Here is a 21,402-nt window from a genome sequence, read left to right on the forward strand (position 1 = left end):
GTTAGACTCATGAGGAGTGTGTCATGTATACTATGATGGCATGGGAAGTTGGAAGTGTTGGTCTGGAGATACGTGTGGCGTGATCGGTCTGACTGAGGTCAACCCTTGATTGGAGGTAGGCAACATGAATGCCAGGACACAAGGTGATCTAGGACTAAAGGTGACCCGATTTTTCAAAGTGCCAACAACTTTTCCCACCTCCTTCAAAGAGAGAAACCCCCTAGTGCCTGCATACTTGCCCTAAATTTCTCTTTCTTACCACTTTGTATTAATCCAGGTAGAATAGAAAAACAAATTCATAAACACTCATGTGTATAAGAAAGAGTTTTATGTAAAGAGTACCCATATACTCAAATATGAGCCAAGGCAATTGATTTTAACACGAAAACTGCCTTAAAATTGTGCTCAAAGAAAAACAACACTCAGCTTATACACTGGTATGTATCGTAATTGTATATTAAGAAAACATCCCTCCAGTCTAGATAAGTCCACAAGTCTGATATTAGCCCATATGTCTGATACCAATCTATAAAGTCATCTTCAGACTCACAGATAAAATGGCAATGAATACAGGAAGATCACAGGACAGTGAGAAGGAAGTCTTGTGGATCCATAGGCACTGTGAGCATCTGAGCAGAGGCAGCGGTGTGCACCTGTCTTCGTAATGTCTGGGCACTCGTTTAGTTATATGAGTCTTAACAGTTGCAATGTCTCCCAGAATGTGATCAGAGAGAGAAAAGGGGAGAGTGTGTCTCCCACCTCTATGGTGGAAATGCAGGCATTTCCAGAACCTCCTGAGAAGGACATGCCCATTCAGCGGCGTCCTTGCCTTCCTACTGATTGCCAGTCCAGGCTCTACCCCTACTCTTCATCCTAAAATTGACACCAGATTTTGTAACTACCCAACACTTGCACTAGGAGACAATAAATGCCTCTGTAAAGCTATCCAATTGTGGCATTCACTTGTTCTTTGTGGGACTGTAAGACTTCAGGCAGTCATAGAATTTTAATTCATTGCTATGTCTATTCATGACTCATGCATGATACAACCAGAATTGATACAAGTCACCTCCCTACATCTTACCACCATGTCAGTAGTTTTAGGCTGCCTTCTGGACCTGTAATGATTCATTTACCCTGTGGTCATGGCTAGGCAGTGCCTCTCTTGGATAGTCCAGTATGGTCATGAGTTATGTTTGGGGTCCTGGGGTGTCATCATGACTTAGCCCTGAAGGTGTCAGGAAGGAAGTGTCTCTAGTAATACAGTTGAGCACAGGTCTGTGCACCAATCCTACCAATTGCTCCATGGAGGAAGCACAAGACAATCTGCTCCAGGAGTGGTCTACAGCCTTTGGGATGTTTCCTTTCCTGGGTCAGTTTAATAGTGTCACGATTCTTAGTAGTTTGCAGGTATGCAATGATGTAACATTTGGCTTTCTGGAAGCATGAGAAGTGATATATTCCTTTGTCTCTTAGCTTGAGCCTGGGACCTTAAAAGCCACCACTTTTCCAATAGAGAGAGACGAGGCTGTCTGCTCCTTACACATATATAGTGGTGTTTCCCTAAGTGGGTGATCTCTCACCTCCAGAGGGGCACTGGCATGGTCCAAAGTGCTACAAAAGCACATGCCTATACTTTATCCTGGATGATGGGCCATTTTACAGATATTTTACTTGTCCTGTAGGCACAGATTGGTTTTATTCTGAAGAAAGTTGGGGTGGGAAACAAGTTTAACAACCTGGGTTTTATCATCCTGAGAAACCTAGGGAAAAGTAAATCTCTTTCCAACAGGGTGACTCTGAGCAGGAATAAAGTCCATGGCCAGTGGGGTTGGTTTTATTGTTGAGTGGTAGACTTTGGCATCTAATGATGTTTTTTACATGGTTTGCCTAGGTGGCAAATAAGCCAAGAGTCACAGTATTTGGAGTGGGAAACCAAAGAATCTGCCATCTCATAGACCTGATGAGATCCATAGAGGGACATTCCCCTGGGCTGTGGCTGCACCATTTGTTGCATCACATGGGACTGTCAGGGATAAAAGTAGCAGAGAGAGGATGAAGCTCACTACAACCAGGGGAGTTGAGAAGGACTAATATGTTTCTGTGGACCTGCAATTTGTACTTTATTCTTAGATCCAGGTCACAGATGCAAGGTTGATGGGAATATACTGGGGCTCCCCACGGATGTTTAGATTTATGGATGTTGCCAAGTGTTAAGGGCTTGTCCCCAGATTCAACAATGGGAAATAACATGCTCTCCTGTCACTGTTTCTTGATTATTTGCTAACTCTGAAATGGTTTATTGTCTAGTTCTCTAGGAGAGCGATTCTGTGTGTTCCTTCCATCTTGTCAGGGTCCCTCCAAATTTCAAACATCACTTGTCTGCCAGATTGTTGTACCCTGGTGAATGATGATGATAGCATAACACAGAGCAGTGTTTCCTTTCTGTTGTTCACTGTAGGGTCACTATGGGTAAGGACTAACCTGATTGCAATTAACAGCTAATAGATCTTGAAAAACAACACTTAAGCCTTGATTTTTTTATCCCTCTCCTGTTATTTCAGCTTTATATTCTACAGTTCTTATAGCTTTAATGTATTCCCAGTGTGCTCCTCAGCTGTGCCTTTGCACCCCCTTAAGTGCCTACACTCAAAGGCATTTCTCACCCAGATGTCTTTCCTTCATAAACCATGCAATCGTCCTACTGTTGACTTTTTGATTCCCAAGGAACCAAGTGGAAGTCACTAGGAAATATGGAGGAGCAGTAGCCCAGAACATCCCATGGTTTACCCTCCTGGGCAGGAGTAGTAGGTTCCCTCACAGACAGACAGACAAACAGATGGACAGACAAACAGAGAAAGAAGGAGCATAAGCAAAGAATAAGAAAGGTAGATTTAAGGAAGCTCCCCGTTAGTCTAATAGACACATAAACAAGAGAATGTATTTTGTCCTCTTCAATTCTGACCTGATGGTTCAAAAAAAATGTCCCCTTATGACTGCCCTAATTATAAAGACCTTCAAAGAAGTTATCTCTGGGTTTATCCCCTCTCTTGACAGGACAAACCACAAACAAATCTGTATCTAAAGAGTTTTGCACACAGTGTTTATTGACTACCTCAACATTTATTTCATGGGGTACCAAGACCATTCCTGTCTCAGTTTCTCAAGCACATAAACTAAATTCGATTCTCTTTGTCCTCACTATTATAACTTTGATGAAAGCGTCTTGGAAATTGTAGCATATTTCACTACATACTTTACATTCTCAAGTTGCCTGTTGAAAATTTCTGTTCAGGTGTTTTCCAGCATCATTTCTTCCATTGGCTTTAGCTGCTCTCTTGTGAATGACTCTGCTTTCTTCAAACAGGGTGTTGTTGATCTCATTCAACAGCTCGTTCCATTTCCTGCCCATTGCATTCAGTTTATCACATCTCTTCTTGTGACGGTTGTGCCATTTATGTGGGGCACATCTAAGTTTGCATAGGGGTTCTCATATATTTCTTTAATTTCCTTCAACTTTCACTTGAATTTGCATGCGAGCAAATGATGCCCTCTTTCCCCTTCAGCAGAGCTTCATTTTTGAGTGTTGGATAGGGCTTCTACCCAAAAAGAACCTGTGGGAAAGAAGGAGACAGAGGGAAACTGCATGATGCTGTGCCAGCTTCCCATTTGTTCCTTTGTCAACCTATTTAAGCAGCCACTGTGTCAATCCAGTTTGTTAAAGGCCTTCCTCTTTTTTGACATCCCACCACTTTACCAAACATGATGTCCTTCTCCAGGGACTGGTCTCCTACCAAAATATCCAAAGTATGTAAGGGAACGTCTTGCCATCCTTGCCTCCAAGAGGCACTCTGACCTTGCTTCTGATATTATAGAGCAGTTTTTCATTGTAGCAGTCCATGCTAATGTACATATTCTAATCCAGCACCACACTCAAACAAGTGGATTCTTCTCGTTCTTCCATTTGTATCTTGCATGTGATGCAATGGAAAGCACCATGGCTTGAATCAGACTCTTGTCTTAGTCACCACAGTAACACCCTTGCTCTTTAATCTACTAAAGAGTTCTTGTACAGCAGATGTACATAATGCAATATGTCTTTTGATCTCTGGACTGCTGCTTCCATGAGAATTGATGGTGGATCCAAGCAAGACAAAATCTTGACACCGTCACGCTTTTCTATGTTTATCAAGATGTTAACTGTTGGTCCATTTGTGAGCATTTTGGTCTTTTTTACATTGAGTTGTGATCCATGCTGAAAACTACACTCCTTGATCGAGGAATTGAAAATACTCCTCACTCTAGACCAGCAATGTTATAGCATCTGCATACCACAGGTTGTTATTAAGGCTTCCTCTGATCCTGAACCTGAACTCTTCTTATATTCCAGCTTCTCTGATGATTTCCTCAGCATCTACTTTGAACAAATATTGTGAGAGTACAAAACCCTGATGTATGCTTCTTATCGTTGTAAACCACGTAGGAGTCCCATATCTTGTTCACCCAGCTGCTGCTTGATCCACATACAGGTTCTGAATATGCATAAGAAATTGCTCTGGAATTTCCATTATTCTCAAATTTATACACAGATTATTATGATGTTTCACACAGACAAATACGATTGCATAGTCAGTGAAGCACATGTAGATATCCTTGTTGAATTGTCTTCTTTGAGCCAAGATCCATTTAACTTCAGCAATTATATCCCTTGTTCAATGTCCTCTTCTGATTCTGGCCTGAACTTCTGGCAGTTCCCTGTCAATGTGTTACTGCAAATGTTGCATTAATGGTCTGTTTTATTTTTTATAAACCATTAATTTGTTGGGGAATCTTGTAGCAATCCATACATCATTTTTTTATCAAGTAGATTGGTACATATGTTGGCATCGTTATTTTCTGAACGTTTACTTTGTATTTGGCCCCTTGGTTGAAGCTCCTCTCTTCTCCCCTCCCTCCACTCACATTGTAACCCCTTGATAAGTGGTCAGTTACTATAATTTTCATATCTTATCAGGGCTGCTGTGTTCATTCCCCATGCTTCCTGTTGTTTGTCACCCTTCTGGGTGTGGAGATGTGTGGTCATGTGCAGAGGTGTGTGACTATGTGGCCATCTTTGCTATCTGTTCCTTCCTTCCTCTCCTCCTCTTCCCATCCTGCCAGTACTGTTCTAGTGTCACTACTCCTTCTTCTGTTCCTGAGGGGTTTTATTTGAGCTTGATTCCGTGTGTCCTGCGCTCTTGTCTATACCAGGGTAAATGTGCCATCCTAGCCTGAAGTGGGAGGACAGGACTGGGGACATGATAGCGGGGGGTGAGAGAGTCTGAAGATCCAAAAGAATACTGTGTGTTCCATTGGTGCTATACTGCACCCAGGAAAACTCATCCCTTTCCTATTGGCCCTTCTGTGGGTGATGTCTCATTTTATACGGAAGATTTTTTGTTTGTTTTGGGTCTTCTCATGCCTGTTATTCGATCCCATAGGCACCTCACGATCACATAGTTTGGTGAGCTTCTTCCATGTGAGCTTATTGCTTCTAGATGGCTCCTGTTTAACTTCTAACCTTTTAGACCCATGCTATATCTTTTGGAAGATGGGTGCTATCTGATGCATTCTTCACCACATTTGCTTCTGTACCCATATTGTCATCGTTTATCCTGATTGAAGGGTGAAAATCACAGAACATTAGATTTTGAAAATAGAATGTCCTTCCCTTGAGGAAGGGCTTGTGCAGAGGCCTAAAGTTCATCCACTGTCTCAATATATTGCAATATACCTCTAGTTTCTATGAATTAATATACTTACATGCATATACACCTGTTTATACCTTTATATATAGCATTTCTTCCTAGTTATACCCTCTCTTTCCATTTACCTTCATCCTGCCCCATCATCATGCTCACCCTTCTTCTGCTGCTTAATATTGTAGTTCAACTCAGCTAAACTACTGTTGCTCCAGCATCTCTGGGTCCTCATTGGATGGTTCTACGTAAAACTTAACTTGTGTGTCATATCAATGATAGCATTATCTGGTTTGAGCTTTCTAGTCGGTCACTTTTCTTTGGAATGGACACAAATATAGATCTCTTCCAGGCAATTGAACAGGTAGCTCTCTTCCCAATGGTTTTCTGCTTTAGACAAGTTTTTACCTCCATTTATTCTTCAGCTTAATGAGACATTTGGATGGGTATCTGATCAATTCCTGGAGCCTTGTTTTTCACTAATGTAATCACAGCAGTTTGGATTTGTGCTGAGGCTCCATTGTTTCTTGCTCATATGCTCCCCCCTGTAATCAAGTAGTTCTGTCTAGTAAAAAAAAGTTGGTAATTATCTTTCTGACAATATATTTGAGAATAAGAGGAAGGAGGAAGGGAGGGAGCAAGTGAGAGAGAATGAGCTAGAGAGAGCATGTCACTCAGGCCCACCAATCCTCCAGGTTAACATTTATGCTAGGAAGAGCCAATAAAGAGGGAGGACTGAAGAGCAGACCACAGCACAAGACAAGACATCCCTTCATTGACTCTCTACCTTACAGAGGAAATTCCTGGAGACACAGTGTGGCAAATGTGTCAGGCCTGGCCACCCCACAGCAGAGTGAATTATGAAGGGACACTAAACCACTTCAAAGGGAACAAAGTCACAAAGACTCTGAGGAATCCCTGGCCAGGGGCAGTACTTGGTACCCCATCAGGCCTGGCTGGGGTATATGAATATAAGTCAGCAAATAGAAGTGGAACCCTGTACAGTCCCCTCACCTCTGTTTCCCCCCTTTCTGTCTCTTTTTATAAAGGTCCATCTATATAAGATAGGTAGGATAAAGAGTCTGAGGAGAAAGGAATTTGACCAATGGTTACAGAGTGGTGGTGGCGCATGAGAGGGGAGGAGGCAGTGTGTGCGAGTGGGGAGTCAACAAACTCATGGACAAGGGAACAATGAGAGGTCTGAACTCAACGATAAGGAGGTAGAAAGCTGGGTAGTGGTGTTTGACCAACTATAATGTAACCCAGAGGAATTAATGAGAGTGGAATGAAAGGGGAACTTGATAGTGGGGCAGGAGGAAAGTAAAAAGAAATAGAGGAATGAAGTAGAACATAAAAGCCATATGGATAAATATTAATTTAAATGTGTGTATATATGTATATATCTATATGTATATGTCTATATGTATATAGATAGATAGATAGATAGATAGATAGATAGATAGATAAATAGATAGATAGATAGAGGTATTGGTCTATGTACATATTTTATATTTTAAATGTATTAATGCAGCTGGCTGACTCTGGGCCTCTACTTATTCTTCCCTCAATATGAGAACAATTTATTTTAATAACCTGGCACTGTTACTACTCAACTTCCTGACACAATTGATGAAGACAAAATGGGTGCACTAGCAAGTATCATGGAGAAAGCTGATGGTACTCTGCTATTAAAGATTAAGCTTGTGGGGTTTAAAAGGCTTTAATAAAACAAGCAGCCATCTAGCTGAGAAACAACACAATCCACATGCAATAAGTTCACCAGCCTGTGTCATCACCGGGTGTCCAAAGGACCAGTTATCAGAAGAGGGAAAAAATCACACGATGATTTTGATGTAAAATAAGGGTACAGAGTGGAGATCCAAAGCCCATCTAAGATTATTGGACATTCCCTCACAGAAGGGTCACACAGAACAGATGATTCATCCAAGTTATTGTATGACACAGATGAAACCTACTCAACAATCCCCCAACAATTATAACTTCAATTCTTCTTCCTCATAAATCCTTCAAGACCAGAACATGTACACCGATAGAGATATGTGCTTTCACCACATGGATTCCTGGACAGATCAACCTAACATCCTCAGGACAGGACTAACACATCCTCGGGAAGTGGTAAGAGGAACAGCAGTGCCAAGACGGGACAGGAAGGATATGGGGTGAGGGTGATAAAGGTGTAACTGATAGCAATGCTATATGTGTAAGCCTCCGCCATACTCCTGGTGATGATGAATTACAGAAATGTGGGTTTAGAGATACACTGGACAGTGGAAGGTAAATAGATACATATAGTTTATTAATGACTCACAAAGACGGGAGGTGTGGGGGGATGTGGTCCTTAGATAATCTGGTGTCAATTTGGGGCTGGAGAGGATTAAGAATGAAGGAATGGAGTCTGATTTTTCAACCAGGTCATAGCCAGTGTGGCCTCTGTGTCGGTATGACTTTCTCCTAAGGGCTTTGGGAATTCCTGGATTTCTTCCTTGGAGGTGGGAGACAGACTCACTCTCTCTCCTCACTCACTTGGAGACACTCCTGACAGAACTGCCTGGGAGACCCACTTCTGACAAGACACATGGTACTATGCTGATAGACCCTGTGTCCTGGTGACTGGAGGAGCCACGTGGAGACCCCTGCTCATGCTGAGATCCTTCCACTACCACTGAATTCACAAGATTTTGTACCCAATGTCTTGTGATCTTCCTGCATTGTTCAACATGCATTTGTCTGTCTTGCCTAGTGCTCGATTTACGGATGAATATCAAAACCAACTTCTGGACTGTATGGGCAGGAACCCAGTCTAGTGCCTCTGTGACCTCTTCAGACACGTCAGAGGTCACCCAGCCAAGAACTGAGACTCAAGAAAGGGGCACATCCATGTCAGTGGAACAGCATCAGCACCCGACCCCTGTGAAGGTGCTCATAGACCTGTGCTTTCAGGAAGAAGTCCCAGGGGAAACCCTCACTTTGATTATTGAAAGGGTCAAGCAGAGAAGGGATCTGCTCCCCCTGTGCAGTAGCAAAATGGAGTTTGTTTGGGATGTGCCGCAAATTGTTGTTATTGAGATGATTCTGGAAATGGTGGCTTTGGACTCTGTACAGGAGGTGGAAGTGCATGGCAGATGGGACCTGCACAACCTCACCTTGTTGGCTTCTTACCCGCCCTGGATGGTCCAGCTACATACACTCTTTCTTTCTGGATGCACCCTGCATTGCACAGTCACCAGGGATAAGGACGAGATGGACAAGCTACTTGATCAATTCACCACTGAGCTCCTCAGTCTCCATCAGCTCAAGCACCTCATCCTGAACTTTGTTGTTTTCTTCAATAACCGCCTCCACCAGCTACTCAGATGCTTGCAGACCCCCTTGGAGACCCTCCGCCTGAGTAACTGCATTGTGTTGGACCTTGATTTGACATACCTTTCCTCTTATCACTGTACTAGCCACTTAACATCTCTGGATTTCAGCGGCAATCTCTTGGGTGGCCTCAGTTATTCATTCCTCCTTGCTCTCCTGAACAGGATCTCAGCCACCTCGGTTCACCTGGATTTAGCTGACTCTGGCATCCAGGATTCTGACCTCCGAGACTTGCTGCCTGCTCTGAGTGCCTGCTCTCAGCTGAGAACCTTGAAGCTCTGTGGAAACCCAGTGTCCATGGCTGTTCTACAGGACCTGCTGTTTCACACTGTCCCAAGGTGCAAGTTTACCTTTCTACAGCTTCCCATCCCTTTGCATTGCTACGTGGGCCCCCAAGGAAATCTGCAACAGGGTGCACTTGAAGAGGTGATGGGGGAGCTAAGGCTGACCCTGCAGCCCAACAGGCCCCACTCAGTAGGATTCACTTACAGACTTTATCGCAAAGTTTGTGATGTAATCTCTGTTTATCTGGACAGTTAATGCCAAGAGCCTCTTCGTGGTCATTTCAGTCCTGCTTTCAGCTTCTCGATCTCAATGTCAGTTTTGAAAGACTAGTATTTTGTATATTAGTGAGGTTCTGATTGGGTTCCTGAGGATTATGTCTTGTAAAAGGGAGACAGGGGTTGTGGCTTAAATAGTATATCCAATGTATTTACATGAGTGTTTATACATGAGTGAAGTTAACCCAAGATTTTCTTCCATCCATTGTCTACAAGGGAAACAGTAGGATAAGCCATTAGGTTAGCACAACGTGGATCCCCATCAGGAACCAAGAGCCAAGAGCCAAGTGTATCCCTGAAAATCAAGGCCCTGGCCATGGGCACATGCAAAAAGGAGGCAACACAGAAGCCATGAAATGTGGAGATTTTCTAGTACTACAGACACTTGGATGTTATGCCCTAGCAAGATTTTACCCCACCTCTTCTGAGAGAAACACCCTCTGCCTACCCCCTACCTACTATGTGCCTTGAACTTCTGCTTCCTACCACTTGCAATAGGGGACAATAAACGTCTGTTGTCAAAGTATTGCATCTGTGGTATTTCTCCTGTCATAAGACAACAAAACCTCAGAATTCCTGCTTTTGCTTCGTGTACATTCACAAGTGTTTCTGGGCAGAGCAAAGCCTATGTCTGCCCTACTGAACAGAAACAGGCATGAAGCATGAGGATCAGGTCTTGAAGTCAACCGTGAAGGCACTAGAGATCCAACACTTACATCATCGCACATCTGCAAAACCATGGAGAATCATGACTCCCCCACATGGACGGAGGGAACGAATCATCACATGTGGAGAAGGTATGTCTAACATAACACTTCCCTGGGAGCACTTGAAAAATAGCGATGTGAAAAGAGAGGGTGGCGAGGGCAGCAAATGTGCAAGTGCTGTGTATGCTTGTAGAACAATGATGTTCACACATGGGTAGTGCACATCAGAGTGTACCAGCTCAAAAATTCTAGATGTTCTCTACAAGAAAGTAATATTGCATTTGAAATGTGTATTAGGCAGGGCTCTCTAGAGAAAGAAAACGCAGGACATTTAGGATATCAAGTATATATAAAATGTGTGTATATCTTAAGGTTTTGGCAGTATGAAGGAATATAACAGCTAGTTAGTCCCAAGAGCAGTACAAAGGACTGAGATAAACTCACTTCCATGGAACAGTTGATATATTGGAAGTCCTTCAACTCATGAGGGCTGTTGGTTCCAAGATCAAGAAACAGCTGAGACTTCTCTTGGGCAAGGCAGGCAGAGTCCACCCACAGGCAGCAAAGTGCAGGACAGGTCTCTGACAGTCGGCAGTTTAGGAGTTTAACCAAACAGGCCTGGATGGGAAAACAAACTCAAGCAATTGAAGATGACAGGATCCACCAGACTCAAGTGATGTAAGAACCAGCAATGGGATCAAGCAGGTCTCCAAGGAAACTCAAGCTCTATAGACACAATACCTGAGTTGGTTTGACTCATAGGTAGAGTAGCTCACAAGTTGAGCCAGAGAATTAGCTAAAGCAGCAAACTTGGGCCTCCTCTGATCATAGCTAAGGGATGTGAATAGCACTGGTACTTCTCAGAGGACATTGTAAATTCTAATATGGAGGACATGGCTGCTATTTAGTGCCAATGAGTCAGCTCCAACACGCATGGACCCTATGCATAACTGAAGGAACAATGCATAGGCGTGTGGCACCCTCATAACTATTTGTTCACTTGAGGCCATTGGTGCACCCACTGACAATCCATTGGGTCAAGGGCCTTCCTTTTTCAATGTCCTTTTGGAGGGAACACTCCTTCTTGAAAACATGTCCAAAAATGTAAGTCAGAGTCTTACCATCCAAGACTATAAGGAGGTCTCTGGTCATATTTCATTCAAGAAAGGCTTTAAATTTCATCTATGTATCTCTATATCTATGTATCTATCTGTCTATATATATATGTATAATGTTATGAGAGCTCTTAATCGTATATACCTATTTATAAATCATTTTATTGATAACTCTTAACAAATACTACATATTTCAATTATATCAAGCAACATAGTATAATTTCACCACAATCACTTTCAAACTTTCTCTTGAACCCTTTGAAATCAGCTTCTCTTTATCCTCTCCAGATAGGTTTGTCCTTTTGTCCCATTTTTACTGAATATAAACCATGCACTATTACTTGTTCTCACAACTTTCTTATGTTTCATGTACAAATTTAACTGAGAACATTTAAGTGTTTAGGGATATCCCTATTTCTCATGAATATCCATAGTTGGTTAGGATCCACACTCAGTTAAAGTTGCTGTGCCCCCACTTCCTGTTGTTGATATGTTCAAAGTGGTGCTGCCAGGGCTGCAACCTGCTCAGCCTGAACTTGTTTACACCTTAAATGGGGCAGATGATACACCGGGGTACCCTCACACTCTGGAAACATTTTGTACTTGACCCATTCCTGTAGGGAGCAGGAGGTAGAATGCCAGGCCTCAAACGTGGAAAGGTGACAAAGAGTTTGCCCAAATGCCAACGAGAAGAATGACATTCCCTATAGCCAGTACCCTAAACATTTCTTTCTAGCTCTCCAAACTGGGAGAGAATAAATTGTGTTGGTGAAAGCCTGATATATGTGGTAATTTTATCTTGCAAAATGACCTTATGCCATATAAGACATGTCTGTTTTTTTATGTGAAGTGAGTGCATTCTATATTGCATTATGAAAGTAAGGATTTACTTTTCCTACCTAAACACAAACAACATGATGGTGTAATTTCTCATTCTATCTCTTTCATACCTGAGTACATATTCAAGGCACTTAATATGTCTGAATAACCTCCCAAGGGGCAATGGCTCATTATATCTATCAACTTGTTCAGTTCATAAGTCAAGGTAGGTGGTAGTTTTATAAGGATGTCAGTTTGGGATATCTGATCCATTGTGCTATATAGAATCCTTAATCAAGGGGGAGGCTTCTGGTCGTCTAGTTGAGAAACAACAAAGCCCACACTGCTGAAGCACACCAGCCTGTGTGATCACAAGGTGTCAGCAGGATCAGGAATGGGGCATCAAAGACACAGAACAAAACATAGCAATGTGAATGATGGTGCAGTGTGAAGTGGAGACGCAAAGCCCATCTGTAGACAATTCGACATTTCCTTACAGAAGGGTCACAAGAAAGAGATGAGTCATTCAGGGTGCAGTATACCACCCATGAAACAAAGAACTTTCCTCTAGTTCTTGAAAGCTTCCTCCCACCAACTAACATGACCCCAATTCTACCTTACAAATCCGGAGGGACCAGAGCATACTGATAAGAACTGGAAACAGAGGGAAGACAGGTCAGATAAACCTCTCCTGACCACCGAGAGTAGTGATTCCAGAGGGTTAGGGTAAAGTGGGGGAGTTAAAGGGGAGATCGATCACAGTGATCTACACATAACTCCTTCCCAGGGAAATAGACACAGAGAAGTGGGTAATATGAAACCAGACAATGGAAGACATGAAAAAAATACTAATTTATAAATTACCAAGAGTTTATGAAGGAGGGAGGGAGGGAAAACTGATAAAGAGGTAAAATGTGGAGCTGCTATCAAGGATTCAAGTAGAAAGAAAATGTTGGAAATGATAGCAACAGATGTACAAATTTATTTGGCACAATGGATAGATGTATGGATTGTGATCAGAGTTGTACAGCCCCCAATAAAATGATTTTTAGAAAGAGTTGGAGGCCTCAAAACCATCCATTTCTTCAAATGAGAAAGCTGAGACCGTGTGATCTTATGAGGACATACAACAGTATTAGAAAGAAGCACTTTCAATAGTGGGCCTTCCATTCACATCAGTCAGCACAAGAATTCTACAGTCTGACAAACTTGGGCTTCATAGCCTTAGGAAACTCTTTCAGTATACAAGTGTTAATCTGAAGTCAAATGATTAATGAAGCTATCCTAGCTTTATTTACAGAATAAGAGGGAAAAATGAATATTTTCTTGGTTAACATCTCTTCATTACACTGGAATAAGTTGATAATTGTAGTGATGACCTGTATTGATTGTTCCATCTCAAAAGTTTGCCAACCCCTATTGTACCATGCAGCGTTTATTGATGGTGTGTCTATCAATGACACACCCAGGCAAGTCCCTAAGGGACTACTTCTCCCGGGGCTGATGGAGAAGGATGCCAATTTTTCACTTTTCCAATTGACTTTGCTAGACAGAAGGGCTATCTGCTTCCTTGCTTACTGATCCCAAGGGATTCAGTGAGTCTTAAAGGAGGAGGTTTCTCAGCAAGTACATTGGGGGTTTCCCTGTCATCTATAGCCTCTTCCAAGTTAAAGCTCAGAAACTAAGATTTGACGTAAAACAGATGTTGGAGAATGTCCTTATGATAGGGGTCAACAACAAACCTGAGACGCACTATGAAAGAGGCCTACCATTGCTCAAAATGAAGTTCATATTGAAAGTGAAGGAAAAACCCATTCAGAGATCCCAAATACCTTTAACGAATCCCCTGAAAGTCAAGACCATCTCAGGAACACATGTGAAGAACACTAATTATAGCAAATGGACCAGCTGTGGGATGACCTCAATCCCTGTAAACATCAATGGAACATTTCTCTGTCCCACGGGGTTATTACAATGGGAACAAACTCCTTGGCCAGTGGGTCTGCTTTATTTTATTAAAGTCAGGTGAAAGGTTGAGATGGAGTTGCAGGAAAGAGAAAGAGTTGCAGGTTCAGAGAAAAATGAGGAGTGAAAGATACATGTTTTATTGAGGCAGGGAAATGACATGGAGGGAGGTGATGGGAGAGCAGAGAAAGAGACTGGAGGATCTTGAGCCCCCCCTCCCCCGCCCAGTGGGCTCCCCTACCCAACAAATAGGTCAGGAAAGTTGCACCTGGTGCTGGGTTGGTAGGATATATATATGATATAAGCATAAAAGCATGTTGGCCCAAGGGGAAGGGAGATTCTTTGAGCTGCGGTTGCAAGTTTTGGGTCAGGAGATGACCTGTCAGTAAATCATTTTATTCTCAGCAAACTTGCTTCCTGGAACGTTATGGAGAGTGGGCTGTGTTCTGCCCTGCGAGGTAAGATTTTTAAAATGTTGGAAGTAGGTGCTTTGAAGCACAGCAGGTCATTTGTCTTGCGAGGCAGGTGCAAGGAGCTGCGTGGTCCGGATGTAGCCAAAACATCAGGTTTTAGCACCTGTGTATTGATCTATAATGTGTTGTACCTAAGTGAGAAGTAAGCCGGGTGTAACAGGATTAAGGATGGGATACTAAGACTTCTATCATAGCTTAGTATCCCTGATGAGCCTCCTAGCCCTGATGAGATCCGAGGGAGGGGAAAGCATTGGGTGTTTCTTTGGTACTTGTGGCATCACAGAGGATATCAGTTATAAGAGCCGAGCAGAGAGAGGAGAAAACTGACTACAACCAAGAGAGTTGAACTGGATCCAAGTGCTTATTTGGACCTGCAATTTCTGTCCAAATCCTAGGCCAAAGATAAGTGGATGGGAAGACTTAAGGGGCTCTCCAAGGGAGGTCAGATCCATGGATATTTCAAAGTTAAAAGGGTGGGACCACAGAAAGGGCTTCTCCTGCTACCATTGGTTTTGAGCATAGGATCCCTCTTGAAATGGTTGAATGTTTTGTGGGCTTGCCATCTTCATTTAGTCATCACTCCTAACTTTTTTTTTCAGTCAAGTTACATTTATACTACGTAGCACGTATATACAGTATTATGTCTTATGTTTTGTAAACATTACTATTCATATCTCTAACATTAAATTACATTTGGCATTGTTGCTTAGCTAGGTGGCTGCTTGTTCACTTTCAATTCTTTAACACCCTAGACGAAGCCCACGTGGAAGAAGCATACCAGCCAGTGTGAGCATGAGCACCCAGAGGGATCAGTTATCACTATCAAAGACAAAAACATCAAACCATTGTGTGTTCACCTTCCGAATATAAATCGCTGAAGACAAATGGATGCATAAGCAAAGTGATGAAGAAAGCTGGTGGTGCCCACCTATCAAAAGATATGGCATCTAGGTTCTGAAAGGCTTGCCTGTAAACAAGCAGCCATCTAGGTCAGAAGCAACAAAACCCACATGGAAGAAGCACAGCAGACGGTGTGATCACTAGATGGCAAAGGGATCAGGGATCAGGCATCAAAGAATAACGTCTAAAAATCAATTCCTTGTGAGTGAGGGGGCGTGCATATTGGGGACCCAAGACACATCTGTAGGCAACTCGACATCCCCTTGCAGATGGGTGGAGGGGAGGATATGAGCCAGTCAGGATGTAGTGTAGCAATGATGAAATATACAACTTTCCTCAAGTTCCTCAATGCTTCCTGCCCCCAATCCACCACCACCACCTCTGCCCCACTATCATGATCCAAATTCTACCGAACAAATCTGGCTAGAATAGAGGATGTACACTGGTACAGATAGGAACTGGAAACAGATCATCTGGGACAGATGATGCCTCCAGGACCAATGTTAAGAGTGGCTGTACCAGGAGGGTAGAGGGAGGTTGAGAGGGAAAGAGGGAATCGATTCCAATGATCTACATATTGCATCCTCCCTGGGGGATGGACAACAGAAAAGTAGGTGAACATAGATGTTGGACAGTGTTAGGATATGTCAAAACAATAATCGTTTATAAATTATCAAGGGTTCGAGAGACGGGTGTTGGGAGGGATGGGGAAAATGGGCTGATGGTAAGAGTTTATTTAAATGGAGAGCAAATATTTTGAGAACGATGAGGGCAAAGATTTCTCAAGTGTGCTTTACACAATTGATGTATATATGGCTTGTGATACGAGTTCTATAAGATGAATTTTAAATTACATTTGGCTTCCTTGCAGGCTCTGTCTAACATATAATCAAAAACATATTCAACATCAGTAATAATTTCATATGAGCCAAGCAAACATGAAAAATGCTGGAAACATTAGTATTTAGAACAAAGGGTGGTGGTTGCTATTTTTATTACTTTTTACTATCTATTTGAGTGAACATTTACAAAGCAAACTGTTTTCCACTCAACCATTCATGCAATTTTTAAAATACTTTTATTGGGGGTTCTGACTTCCCTTAACACAATCTATATATTCTTCCCATGCTTCAAGCATAATTACACATGTGCCACCATCATCATTTTCAAAGCCTTTTTCTTCCCACTTGAGACCCTGATCGCAGCTCACCCTTTCTTGCTCCTCCCTGATAAGTTTTAGATTATTTTTTCCATATCTTACATTGTCCTCCACTGCCCCTCACCCATATTTCTGTTATTTGCCCCCTGGGAGAGAGTTCTAGGATGAGCCTTATAATTGATTCCACATTACTCCCCCAACCCTCCCCTAATCCTCCTGTTATCTCTACTCTCCTTGTTGGCCCTGCGGGGTTAATCTACCCTTGATTTTCACAATGTCTCTTAATTACATCTGTCAAATCTGTGTATATGGATCATTTAATTTTGCAACTGAAGGCTTACCTTCAGTTTTTCTTCTCTTCTAACAGCCTAAGGTCTTGTTCAGTCCCTTTGCCTGAAATATTCTTTAGGTAATTCTGGGCTCTGTCTTTAGGCTTTATTAATGCCCATACGCAAAGGCATTTCTTACAGGATCCTAGTTTCATCTCCTAGAACAATTTCACTGTCATCCAGCCAATGCTGACTTAAAGAGAATCATTGCTGGCTCCCAACTTCATTTCCCCTCTTTCCCTACAGAATTGCAGCTGAGGTTAAATTCCCAGTCATGAGGATGTCCAGTCTAATGCACAAACACTACACTGCCAGGAGTGACTCCAGCCAATGTGAAGTATCTTTCTAGGTGGTTCTTATGAAATACATATGTGTGTGGAAGGATGCTTTAGGGCCTATTCACATATTTTGTACCCCTTTGCTTGGGCGTTTGTCTCTAAGTGCTGTTTAGTTAGTGTTTCTCCTGATAAGAGATGACTCATACAATAGGTGAGCTTTTCTAATTGACTGACTTCACTCAGAAAAATGGGTTCAGGAGCTTCATGTCATGCTGTATATCATAGTTATCCCCCCTGCACCAGCTCCCTCCCCAGGGAATCATCGTATACTATTCTGTGTAGGTACCATAGTGTCTTTATCCACATCTTCAGTGTTTGGTGTTGTACTTTGTCTCCAGCTTCTGGCCACTTTGAACTGTGCTGCTGTGACTAGGGCCGAGCATTCATCCACTCATGTTGTGTCTCATTTCATTGCAGTCTGAGCCTTACAATGGTATTCCTGGATCATATGTGATTTCAATCCCCAGTTGCTCTATGTATTGTCCCATCATTGTTCATCATGTATGTTCTTGAAAGTTGGTTTGTGTCACCGTGGTAATGTGTGATGGTTGAGATTATGTCGCATGGGGCAGGATTCTCAGGGGTTTGCAAAGTATGAGGGTGTCAGTCTAGCTGATGAGGTCATATGATGCAAACACTTCCAGGAAGATATTTGTGATCCGACTCCAATGAATGAGAGGCATTTTCTGAGTGACTGTATTTCTCTCTCCCTGCAATCTGTGGGTTTCCCCTGGATATGTGAGGATTTCCTTCCATCATCTGACCTGTAGTTCTTCAGGCTCGTAACAGGTAGCAGCCCTGTTTCATTTTTATCTCTGTTTCATCAATCCCACCTGTGAGCATGAAGCCTGACACCTGACCTACCACCTTGGTTTCACTAGCCACATGAATAACTTGATTCCAGAGAGCATGCCAGACTGAAGTCTGAGCCTTGACAGACTCTACACACCTGTGAGTCGAAAAAGGGTGTGACATGAAAATTCTATGAATTTTTTTAAGAGCAAAGAGAGAGAAGGACGCAGACAGAGATGCAGTGCTGGGGTCCACAACTTGGCTCTCCCAGAAATCAGAGCAGATTTCTGCTTCCATCCCCAGTTCAGAATTCCTTGGGGACCAGATTGGTTTTCATAAGCAATAGGAACCCACCCGGGCTCCTCGACCTTGCCATTCATGTGTGCTGCAAGATGCCTCTCTGGAATTCCTGCCTAGTTTCTCTGGAATGCCTGACCCTAGATCTTGCCAAACTTGTTCATGACAGCTGTTGTATGAAGATACATGGAGACAGTGAAAGCCATGGTGGGTTTGTTCCCCTTTATCCAACTCCCACTTGGGGCAGTCATGAAGTCTTGGCATTCTCATCAGGAAACTTTCAAGCAGCAGTACTCGACCTTCAGGGATCAAAGGGCCCTATCACAGGGGTTGCCCATTCATAACAGAAGCAAAAATTACAATTGTGAAATGGCAACAGAAATAATTTTATGGATTGGGGGGTCATCTCAACATGAAGAACTGTATTTAAGTTTTGTGGCATTAGGAAGGTTGAGAACAACTGACTAAAATCTGTACGTGAGTGTCTTGATATCCCACCTGCCCAAAAGGCTCATGGCAAACAATGCTAATTGAAAGTACTGGATTTAGGCCTGAAAACTGACATCAACTGCTGTACTGTGTGGTTTGGAACCCTATCCATTGCCTCAGTAGCCTCATCAAAGGATCCAGAGGATCCAGTTGCTTCCCAGCCAAGAACTAAGGCTGAAAAAGGGAAGGAGTTCCAGAACTTTTGTGGTGCCTCAGCCCTTGGCGTCCACTGAGGTGTTCACAGACTTGTGTTTTCAGGAAATCATCCCAGATGAATTTCTCACCTTCCTAATTGAAAGTGCCAACAGGGGACGGTATCTGCCATCCTTGTACTGTAGGAAGCCATAAGCAGTTTCACATATTATTGTATCTCTCACAGGCCACTATTGTTAATATAAAGTGTTAGTCTGGGATGTCAAGGAAATAAATTCATCGACACTTATAAGAGCTTTATGTAACAGAGTAATTATGTATTGAGGAAACATCCGAGCAGTGCAGATGAAGTCTGTAAATTCAGTATTAGCACATAGCAGATAATAATCCATTCATTTTCCTTTACACTCACTCAGCACATGCAAAGATGCCTAATTCAGGAAGATCACAGGCCAGTGGATAGAAGGTTTTGTGGTTCCAGTAGCAGAGAAGGGTTCTCTATGCTGCTACCGGTTATCAAGTGTCTCCTTCAGCTCTCTTGAGTGTCTCAACAGCAGAAGGAAGACAGAGTGGGCCTGGACTCCAATGAGCTATTTATCTCTGTTACACTTCCAAATAATGTCATCAAGTTGTGACCTGATTGACAGTTTAGATTGCACACATTTTCTCAAGTTGACCACAGATTATGTAAATGGCAAAAAGGTCTACTCCATTATTGAGGAGATCGTGATTGTGGTGTTGCTGGGCTCTGTTTAGGGGTTAAGATTGTGTGATGGTTGGGACCTGAAAAGGCTCAACTCAGTTGCTCCTTAACTGGCTCAGATGCTTTACCTGCACACACTCTTTTTCTATTGATGCAATGGTTATTTCATAGTCCCTGGGAATGTCTATAAGGAAGTTGCGGACAAAGTCCTTGTACAATTCACCTCTCAGCTCCTCAACCTGAATTATATCACTCTACTGAATTCTTCCATTAATCTCTCGACCAGTTGCTCAGATGCTTTCAGACCCCTTGGAAACTCTCTGCCAAATTCATTGCACACTTGTTGGCCATGATTTGAATACCTGTTGTCGTACCCTTGCACCAGGCATCAAAGTTCCCCTACAGGCAAGTCTTGAACTACAAATTCATCCCTGCTCTGTTGAACAGGTTCTGCACAACACCTGGACTTAGCTGACTGTGGAATCCAGGACTCTCACCTTGATGCTTGATCGTTGCCTGAGCATCTGCAGTCAGCTCCAAAGCTTGACAGTGTGTGGAAAGCGAATGTCCATGGCTGTCCTGCAGGACCTGCTGTGTCACACTTCCCCAAGGGTTAAGTTTATCTTTCTACAGCTGCCTGTAACTGATGCTACGTTGCTCTCTGGGCACCCAAGGAACCCTGCACCAAGTTTCTATTGAAGAGGTGATAGAGGAGTTGAGGCCTATCAGGTCCCACAGAGTAAGCTTTGCCTCCAGGAATTGTCCCAACGTTTGTGATGGGATCTGCATCTATGTAGATAACTTATGCCATGATCCTCTATGTCACCACACAGTACCATGCTCTTTGGGAAGCAGTGCCTTGTACGTAATAACTCACTGGTATAGGGATTTTGACCCAAGCCACGTGATCTTTTCTCAAGCAGGTATCCCTGGGTAGAAACAGACAACACACACCTTGGTAGGACCAAGGTGAGGAGGGGCTTCACACCAATGGGCAAGCAGGGAGATGGGGATCCACTGAGATTCACTGTGATATCAAACAACAGGTTCTTTGTGTGCATGGGTTGGAGAGAAGTGTCTGAGTAACCAGCCTCTGACAATCGTGGGGAGTGGGATCTGTAGGTACAATTGTATGGCGATAATATAGAAAGATTATAGTAAAGTCATAGAGAATAGGGAAGGTAGGACAGAAGTTAAAATAAAGGAGTCTGACACATTTCATGATAGCATGCTGCCTCCTGGACAGCCATGATCTTATCAGCCAAGTCTCACAGAGAGCACGAGGAAGACGGCTGCCGAGAGAGAGCTTTTATTTCTGATCAAACCCTACATAGAGTTAGAGGCATGCAATGCCCCTGAATACAAGTAACACCATAGGTCACAGGAAAGGGCTGTATAATGGGCATATGCATCACAAGAAACAGATGAGATAGGGGTGTACTTGTAATAGGAAGGGGAGGGACTAGGTGTACACATATGACAAG

The sequence above is a fragment of the Tenrec ecaudatus genome, chromosome Y (assembly GCF_050624435.1).
Source record: "Tenrec ecaudatus isolate mTenEca1 chromosome Y, mTenEca1.hap1, whole genome shotgun sequence".
Classification (NCBI taxonomy): domain Eukaryota; kingdom Metazoa; phylum Chordata; class Mammalia; order Afrosoricida; family Tenrecidae; genus Tenrec; species Tenrec ecaudatus.